Raw genomic sequence first — 10,069 nt, 5'->3', positions numbered from 1 at the left:
ACACTTAGAGTGTACTAGTGTAATTTATTAGTTAAGATAAACTAATACCTAATTATACTACGACTATTCCAATGGTTTGTTCCTTTCCATCTTAGTTGTGAGCAACTGTTTATAATTTATAAAGAACTGATAACATGATCTTCTATGTGTGACACCACACACCATGTTATTTACAATATAAATTAATTGAACAATTACACTTAACAAATAAATGTAGGTATTTGACCATTGTGATTCTTTATTTCTAAATAAATGTTTATACAAAAGCTAGACTTTTAGTATACACTCTAACACTCCAGAACTGTGAACAGGTAGCCCAACCTGTGAGCACAAATGAAGACAAGTGCATAAAATTTTGCTATTCTAATCTAGGAAATGCAACCAAATCAAACACCATATAATAGATATTACCAGATCATCCAAGTTTGAAACATTTGAAAAGAGAGTACATTTTAATTCTTTTCCCATATACCGCATGCAAGTTGTAAGCAAGTCATTGAATTGTATTTCAACAACTAAATATCAAAAAGAACAGCACCAGTTATCTACAAAAATTAAAAAAGCAAGTTAGTAATTATATTTGCATTACTGAACTAGCTCAATAAATGAAAGATGAAATGTACTTTCCAATTGTGCAAACAAAGGAAATAGACGATTACCAGTCGTCATAAATAATTACAAATATCCTACCGCATGTTGTTAGAACCTGCAACCATAAAGATAATTATTAACTTCATTTTCTCAATGATCAACTATAATTTAATAAAATAAAACCTTGATAGTACCAGCTCTAGATGTCAAATCTACTTCATATGTGTCGTCAATGCTGTTATGATAATTATCTTCAGTTGATCTGACAGTCGACACATCGTCATATTTATAAAATGTAATATAATAAAAAGAATTTGAGTTTGCAAGTAAAATTATAATAGAAATGCAGAATTAATTGACACATACTTTTGCTGTAAAATTGGGCAGTTGCGCTTGTCATGTGACACACCTCAATGTCCACATCCAGGACATATCCTGGACTTTGAGATTGACTTCTCCTTTAATTATTTCAATCTTTTCCTACATCCCTTTGTTCTTACTGAAGAATGATCAATAATACCAAGACCTTCATCCATGGATTTCTTCCTTTTATTTCTATCACCGCATGTTTTACTAATGTTTATCTCTTGAATTTTGTTGTAGATACAATCGAATTGTTCTTCCAAGAAGTTTGTCCCCTCATTAGTCAAAGATGCATCATCAATTAACACTGAAGCTTTATAGGATAACCTCAAGTGTCTAGACATCAAAAATCTTTCTGGATCTGGATCATCGACGCAATTTTGCTTCCCCAAAGCATATATTGCTCCAACCTTTGCATCTTGTGTCCATCGTTTGAGTATATACGTATCAGGCAAATGAAACACTTGGTTGATACGAAAAAATGCTAACATATGTCTGCATAGAATGCCCTCAAACTCAAATTTCGTACAACTACACGATATATAGTCCCTCTGTTTGTCATGTGTAAGCATCCTTGGTTTGGAAGAAGAAGAACTTTGAAATTTCATCACATGATAAACCACTGAGTCAACTCCTGTAAATGCCGATTGTACATAATAACCATGACTGTCGGTCATTTCACTTTGAAACTCCAGCCATTTCTTTTTTGTATACAACTTAACCATTTGAGTTTTCATTGGCCAGTTTGTCTTAATCTTGGGATGCTCATTCATATCAACATGGTCTGCAACTAACTCATTATGTTTTTGGTGTCTCAGTGCCCTATTGAAACGGGTGATAAAATTCATCAATGAGTTCTTATTTGAAATATACCTCTTGAAAAATGAATGCGAGCTTTCAGATCTTTGACTACTTAACATTCCAGCACAAAATACATGCCTAAAATATACCGGCACCCACTTGTGTCGCAATTCATACATCGAGGATAACCAATCATTTTTCTCCAAGTTAGCACATTTGATAACCTCTTCCCATGACTTCTCAAAATCATCAAGTGTTGTAGAATTTACAATGACATTCTTTATGCTTTGATAATGATTTTGAAAGGTCAAAGGGTCTAATTTATCTGAAAATTTGTTCAGTATGTGCCACAAATAATATCGATACACTGTTTATGAAAAAACTTGTGCAATGACTTTCGTCATAGCAGGATCCTGATCAGTGATGATTACATTTGGTGGACCCTTAGGCATTGCTTCTATGAACTTCTGAAGTAACCAAACAAAAGATTCAGTTTTTTCATCACTTAGAAACCCACAACCAAAAATAATTGTCTAATGATGATGATTAACTCCTACAAATGGTGTCAAAATCAAGCCATATTTGTTGGTGTTATATGTTGTATCAAATACAACTACATCACCAAATACACCATATGCCCTCCTTGATACATTATCAGCCCAAAAACACCTACTAAATTTGTTATCTGAATCAATCTCGTAATCAAAGAAAAAAGATGAATTCTTCTCTTGCTCAGATGTAAATAACTCGATCAGTGTTTCGGCATCGATATCCTTTTGATCATCTTTTAGGGTTTTCTCAAAGTTTCTAATATCTCTTTCTGTGCAACCTACCCCCTCAGGTCCTCCATATTCTATCTCTAATAATCGCATTTGTTGACAAGTTGGTACATTGGCCTTTGAAAACTGTTTAGTTAATATTTTTTTTGCTGCTGAAACTCTACGATGTGAGGGTAACAAATGCACCTTAAGGTAGTCGAGAGTGGATGATTATGGATTTCTACGAAGTTACTGACAACCCAATTAGGTCCGGTCTATTTCTTAACAAGTACAATATTTGACTTACAACCTGTTCTAACTGTGCCACGTGCTCTTTCCCTTATCAGTTGATCAGTTTTTCCATGTTTAGCATTCCGCATTAGATCAGTATGCCCTTCTTTAAAGCATACAATTTGTTTCCACATCACTTCGTTTGTTATCTTATTTTTCTTGCTTGTGTTTATCCTTGAACTAAATCCGACTTCTCGTGCATATTGGTTATAGAATGAATATGCTTCCTCTAGCGATGAGAATTTCATCCCAATTTTTGGCTTTCTAACATCTGCAACTTGAGGAATGTATTCCTGATCATCAACTCTATTTTCGTCCATTTCTGAAAATATCACATTATATTTGAGAACAAATAAGTATACAAATAAATAAAAATTATAACTTATTTCAATTTAAACTCACAATTACAAATTTCAAATCATTTGATAAAAACTAGTTCTTATTTCAATTTTAATTTCTACCATTTTATTTTTTTTGTCTACTTTGATCAAAAATATATCTAATTAGTACCACTATCAGAAATGATTGGCCAAATCAAATCAAATAGTCATAACAATAGCTTGGTGAACCATGATATAGAAGGAAATATTTTACAAATAAAATTGAAAGAGACTGAACCAGAAAAAGGAACATGATATATAATTATTCAATCAAATGCTTCTTCAGTCATACTATTTTTTAATCAATAATTTAAATATATTTGTGACTCAACAAATATGTTGAGTGTCTAAATCTACAATAGATTGAATAGGAAAAATGAAATATATATGTATGTGAATGGAATACAATCAAAATTATGTAAGTATGGTTAAGAGAGTTTACACCATATATATGTGTTGAACATAATATGGCAAATCCATGGCTGTGAGTATTCTGTGTGAGTAAATGTAAATACCAGGTTAAGTATAACTAGTTTCTCAGAGAAGAAGTTAGATAGAAGCAAGAGGAACATATGATTTGATACCAAGTTATGTACCATAAATAACAGAACTACTAGAACCAAGAAATATAGAGACGAATGCTCTGTTAAGACTTACATATGCTCTGTTAAGACTTACATAGTTATACAGTTTTGTTGCTGTCACTGGTTGCAGAACCTGCAGAGATGAACCAGAATTAAGATCTTCATATCAAATGCAATACCAGCACTACTATAACCAAGAAACTCTCATTGGCTATGAGTAAATAAGAACTCACGGTGATGGAATAGAAATGCCGTCAGGTTTCAAAAACCTTTGAAATAGAAATGTCGGCAGGAGACGCATTGGCGAGCAAGGGAAAACCTAGCTTCGTCGCAGTGTTGGGAAAACTTAGCTTCGTCACAGTGTAGGGAAAACCTACTTCTTCCTAGCGAGGGAGGGAGGCTCGGCGAGGCGACGGTCGAAGTCGCGGTGAGGGAGGGCAGGGCACGGCTGGAAAACCTAGACTCGCAGGAGGGCGCGACGAGGGTTGACGTCGAGCCGAGGGAGGGAAGGGCACGGCGTAGACGAGGAATCGCGTGTGGGGCGGCGGCGAGGAGAGTGGCGGAGGAGGATCGCGTGTGGGGAGGAGGGGTTCGGCGGAGGAAAAGTAGATTTGGGAAAAAAATATGACACGGATTTTCTTAAAAAAAAAGAATTACACGGATTTTTCCACCTAAGCAATCCGTAGCGTTCCGTAGGAGAAGGTCCGCAGACTATCAATTCATATATATATATATATATATATATATATATATATATATATATATATATATATATATATATATATATATATATATATATATATAGATGTTTAAACTGAAAGTAAATAATCACCCCCTAATCCATTTATCAGATAAATATGCAACATGCTCAATATATATATATATATATATATATATAGAAATCTTCTCCTGCGGTGCAATTCTTGCGGTTTTGCTACGGTACTTGCCACGTCAGAGGCCTGGACCGATCAGGCTCCAACCTGATCGGTCTGGGAAAGCTAAAAAAAAAAACCTCGCCAAACCACCGACTGCCGACCTTCCACTGGACGCCCGGCCACTGTCGGCCGGAATCCGGCCGTTTCGTGGCCAAAATCTGCCGAAAACGCTAGCAGACACAGCGCTACCGATTCGCGGCCAGAATCGGCAGCGCTGTGTCTGCTGAAGCGATCAGAGGCAGAAAAAGGTAGGGGGATCGGTCTGTGGACCGATCCACCTATAGCCTGATCGGTCCACAGACCGATCAGGCTTCGAAGGTTGATCGGTCTGGGGACCGATCAGCCTAAGTACCGTGGCAAAACCGCACATAAGGCGCCGCAGCATAATATTTCTCATATATATATATATATATATATATATATATATATATATATATATATATATATATATATATATATATATATATATATATATATATATATATATATATATATATACTGATCTCGTGCGCGTCGCGCAGGAGATCAAGCTTTGTTTTTTAAATTTTTTTATTTTTTAATATTTTAAATTTTAAAAAAATCAATTAAAAATATTAATATTTCTTTATATAAATTTCTAATACATTAATATATCCCCTTAACATATTACAATACACAATAAATACTTAAATTAATTTTATTTTAAAAACCAAACACTATAATCTAATTGGGAAACCTGAACCCCAGAGGTAAAATCTAAAAAATAAAATAGCTTTGATACTATAACCAAAGCATGAACCCTAGAGGTAAAATTAAAAAAAAAATAGATTTAATACTATTACCCAAAGCCTGAACCCTAAATAGCTTTGATACTATAACCCAAAGCCTGAACTCTATAGGTAAAAAAAAAAAAAATAACTTTGATATTATAACCCAAAGTTTGAACCCTAAAAATTAATTTTTTTAAAAATATTTTAATTATTTTTTTAATTCAAAAATTAAAAAAAAATTAAAAAGAAAAAAAAACGCTGCTGTATATATATATATATATTTTAATTATTTTTAATTGAAAATAATAAAATAAAATAAAAACAACTGATATCCTCTATCTATATATATTTTAGAATTAGGGGAGATTATTTACTTTACATCTAAATTATTATATATATATATATATATATAGATTGAATTTATAAATAATTAAATTGAAATTTTGAAGTGTATAATAGACAGCCAAACGCTTGTTAATGATTCGTTCCCCTGCCATGTGATCCATCGCCGTACATTTATTTAGATCCTGATCGAGCTGTCCAGTAGATATTTCGCTGCTCGTTTATCTCACGTCACAATCCTAACATCTGCTTAATTTTAGAGGGATCGTTAACTACTTCTCATGTGATAAAGATGAAATCATTCGTCCTCATTATTTTTATCGTATCCGACTTAAGATCATTATGAGGGAGATAAATCATAATATCTTAAATAAGTATGTGACAGGTGAAGTAAATTACATAGGAATCGAAAATTTATACCCCGATTATCCTGAATTTCGACCCCACAATCTCATGTGACAAACATTCTATCATATACCAACTCAGATAATATGTGTAATCGATCGTTCACTACTTCTCGACTGTCTGACTGGATGTCTTTTAAGCGAGATCGATTATCGATCGGATGTTATTCTTGAGCAGTTATAATCAGCTTTATGTATTCAGGCCGACGGAGCTAGCACTTCATTCTGTCAGAAAGGCTGTTTTTTTTTTCTTCAGACAAAAAAAAAAGTTGCTTTTGACGTGTTTGGCGTTCCTCCGAACATACACATTGATTGTTGCGACTTTAAGGATTTGGATGACTAGAACGGTAATTTACCAAATAACGTATTTAAAATTTTGAATTTATTAAAATATACATGCTATTTTGATATTTATATCATTACCTTTCAAAAAAAAAGTTGCTTTTGATGTTTTTGGCGTTCCTCCTCACTTTATGAACATAGACATTGATTGTTGAGACTTTAGGGATTTAGATAACTAGAATTTTACATTCAGATTGAGGAAAAGCACGAACTTGTATAAAATTGCGTGCTCAAGATGGTATCCTTATCCCAAACGGCCCGGCGGTCCCATGCAGGATACAGTATATTAGAGGACATTTTGTACTTGTACAGTGCTCTTTGTATAGGAGAGATGAGACATCCAATAAAACATTTTGATCATATCTATGTTTCTCGTTTAATGTATGTTTGCAGTAGGTTGCAATTTACTAGAAAACTATAAATTTTAGGGGGACATAGGCTTTTGATAACTCAATTCATAAATAAAAGCATTATTCTACTGTTTTTGTATGTTTTCTATAGCATCATATTCCACTTCTTCCATAGGGAAACAAATCAAGGTTAGCTTATGATTGTATAAACATATTTCTTTCACTTTTTTATAAGTGATAATACCTATGGAAAATTTCTTGATAACTTTGAAGTGAATAATTGGTTGTTTTTTTCTCTGTTAAGTGCTAGTCAGTGATTTCCCACTCGCTGATGACATTGCTGCGACTCCTTCAAAACATGTTACATATCTTCCACATACTGCAGGAAGATACACTGCTAAGTGGCAATAAGGAAGGGCCTGTTGGAAAAAATTGAATGAAAACGCGACGTGTGGGTTGTAGTCCCACAACGATTACAAGCAAGGCTTTCCGACTGATTCGGAACGAAGGGGGTTGGAAATCTAGGGCCCGGACGACATCAACCCGAGGGGTAGTTTTGTGAACCCCTTATTTGTTATATCAGTCAAACAACTTGTTGGCCAGCATACAAGATATGAAAAATTGCCAGCTTGCTTACACGCCACGTGGCACATTTACTTGTGCCACATGGCAAACAAGGCCACATGGTAAACAAGCTTGCAAGCCAAGTGGCTTGCATGCAAGCCACAACGTGGCTTGCTTGCAACCACCAGCAAGCCACGTTGTGGCTTGCTGGCCAATGAAAGCCAACAGCAAGCCACGTTGTGGTTTGCTGGCAAGCATGCAAGCCACAACGTGGCTTGCTGTGCTTGTAAGCCAAGCTTGCACAAGGTCTATATAAGACCTTGAGCACAGAAACGAAGTAGAGCACAAGAAATAGCTTCAGTGAGTTTCGTGTGGAAAACTAAGCTTTGTGTGCACGTGCTTCCCTTACACTTTGAATCCCCATGTTTCTTTCCCTTCTGTTGTGCACTTCTTTTGCTCAACAGAAATAGTGATAGTTTTCGGAGCTAGTTCAGATCGTCACGACAACCAGTGCTCGGTTGTACTCGTGATCCTGCCGTTTTATCCTGGGAAACAGACGTCCACTTAATCCTCTGAGCACCACGGAGGGGCCGAATCTGTTTTAAGGAGACAGCGCTCTGCTGGACTCGGCATCCACTCTGAGTTCGTGTTGCAGCTCTCGACATCCTGTCAGCAACTCTTAGCACAACGTGGCGCTGCTCGACAACTCCCGGTGTCCACGACTCATCTACTCGGCACGTGGCTCGGCTCGCTAGAGTCGACAGTTTGAGATTATCTGCTCAAACCTACTTGATTGTAAGTTCTTGTGACTTTGGTACGCACTCAGAAGAGTGGAAAAATCACACTAATTGTAACGGGTTTTGCCCAACAAACTTAAAACAGATTCGGTCTGTTGATATAGCGGCAGAAAATGTTGAGATGCAACAGGCTCAACATGTGCCGGCCTCCTCCGCCCCGATTGGGAATGTGCCAATCAATCACGGGGAAAAGCCAGAAAAATTCACAGGAGTGAATTTCAAGCGGTGGCAGCAGAAGATGTTCTTCTACTTAACCACGCTAGGTCTGGCACGTATCTTGACCGAAGAAATTCCCAAGGTTGTTAAGGGTGTAGATGAGGTAAACACCCTCCTTCTGCTCGACAAATGGAACGAGTCTGAGTTCCTCTGTCGAAACTACATCCTTAACAATCTTGCCGACTCACTCTATCTTGTGTATTGTGAGATAAAAACGGCAAAGGAACTGTGGGAATCTCTGGACAAGAAATATAAATCGGAGGATGCTGGGGCCAAAAAGTTTATTGTTGGTCGTTTCCTGGACTATAAGATGAGTGACTCGAAGTCTGTAATCAGTCAAGTCCAGGAGCTTCAAGTACTCTTACAAGAAATTCACTCAGAAGGTATGACTCTGAGCGAAACCTTCCAAGTGGCAGCTATCATTGAAAAGCTACCAACTGGCTGGAAGGACTTTAAGAATTATCTGAAGCACAAGCGGAAGGAAATGAACCTGGAGGAACTTGTTGTTCGCCTTCGTATAGAAGAAGACAACAAGAATTCGGAGAGAAAACTGTTCTCTCAGGCTACTGTAAAAGCCAATGTTGTTGAGCACGGACAAAGCTCAAAACGGAAGCATCCAAAATCTTCCACGACGCAACCCAAAGGACAAAACATGAAAAAGAAGTTCTTAGGGAAATGCTACAATTGTGATCGTATGGGTCACAAGGCTTCAGATTGTAAAAGGCCAAAGAAGAAAAAACCTGAGGCCAACCTGGCGGGAGAACAGGATATGGATCTCTGCGCTGTGATTTCTGAAGTGAACCTAATAGGTTCTAATCCTCGGCAATGGTGGATCGATACTGGAGCCACCAAACATGTCTGCTGCAATAAGAAGCTGCTCCACAGATTTGAAGAAGTCACTGGAGACAAGCTGTTCATGGGGAACTCGACAACCTCGGACATCATGGGCCAAGGAAAAGTGGTGCTGAAGATGACCTTGGGCAAGGACCTTACTCTGAACAATGTGCTATATGTTCCGGAGATTCGGAAGAATCTAGTATCCGGATCACTGTTAAGCAAGCATGACTTTTGCATTGTCTTTGAGTCGGGCAGAGTTGTATTGTCCAAGAATGGAGTGTTTGTAGGAAGGGACTATATATCTGATGGGCGGTTTAAGCTCAATGTAATGCCGATTAGGTCTAAGATAAATAAAACTGAAAGCTCTTCCACTTATATGCTTGAGTCTTCGTGTTTGCGGCATGGTAGACTAGGACATGTTAACTACGATGTATTGCGTAGATTAATTAATATGTAAAGCATACCTACATTTCACCTTGACCCAAAACACAAGTGTGAGATTTTTTTGAAGCGAAAATGACAAGGTCATCCTTTCAACATATTGAAAGAAGTAACGAACCACTTGACCTAATCCACACTGATGTGTGCGACCTAAAAGGTACATCAACACGTGGTGGTAATAAATATTTCATCACTTTTGTAGATGATAACACAAAATACTGTTATGTGTATCTTCTCAAAAGTAAGGATGAAGCTATAGAGAAATTTGCTCTCTATAAGAATGAGGTTGAAAACCAGCTTAATAGGAAGATTAAGGTGGTTCGA

At 36.6% G+C, this 10,069-nt stretch overlaps 1 long non-coding RNA gene across 2 annotated transcripts; it reads right to left on the bottom strand.

Moving 5' to 3' along the window:
- Positions 1-238: 238 nt before the first annotated feature.
- LOC121977092 lies at positions 239-4,367 on the bottom strand. 2 transcript variants are annotated; one of them, XR_006110728.1, is made up of 6 exons: positions 4,002-4,367; positions 3,863-3,901; positions 786-3,126; positions 660-706; positions 412-545; positions 239-321 (listed from the first exon to the last, which is right to left on the bottom strand). It is a non-coding gene; the product is annotated as an uncharacterized LOC121977092 (long non-coding RNA). The 2 variants fall into 2 exon arrangements; XR_006110729.1 differs by having other exon boundaries at positions 245-545; positions 786-853.
- Between the last annotated feature and the right edge of the window lie 5,702 nt (positions 4,368-10,069).

Source organism: Zingiber officinale, chromosome 4B (assembly GCF_018446385.1).
Source record: "Zingiber officinale cultivar Zhangliang chromosome 4B, Zo_v1.1, whole genome shotgun sequence".
Lineage (NCBI taxonomy): Eukaryota > Viridiplantae > Streptophyta > Magnoliopsida > Zingiberales > Zingiberaceae > Zingiber > Zingiber officinale.
This window is presented reverse-complemented; position numbering and strand designations above follow the sequence as displayed.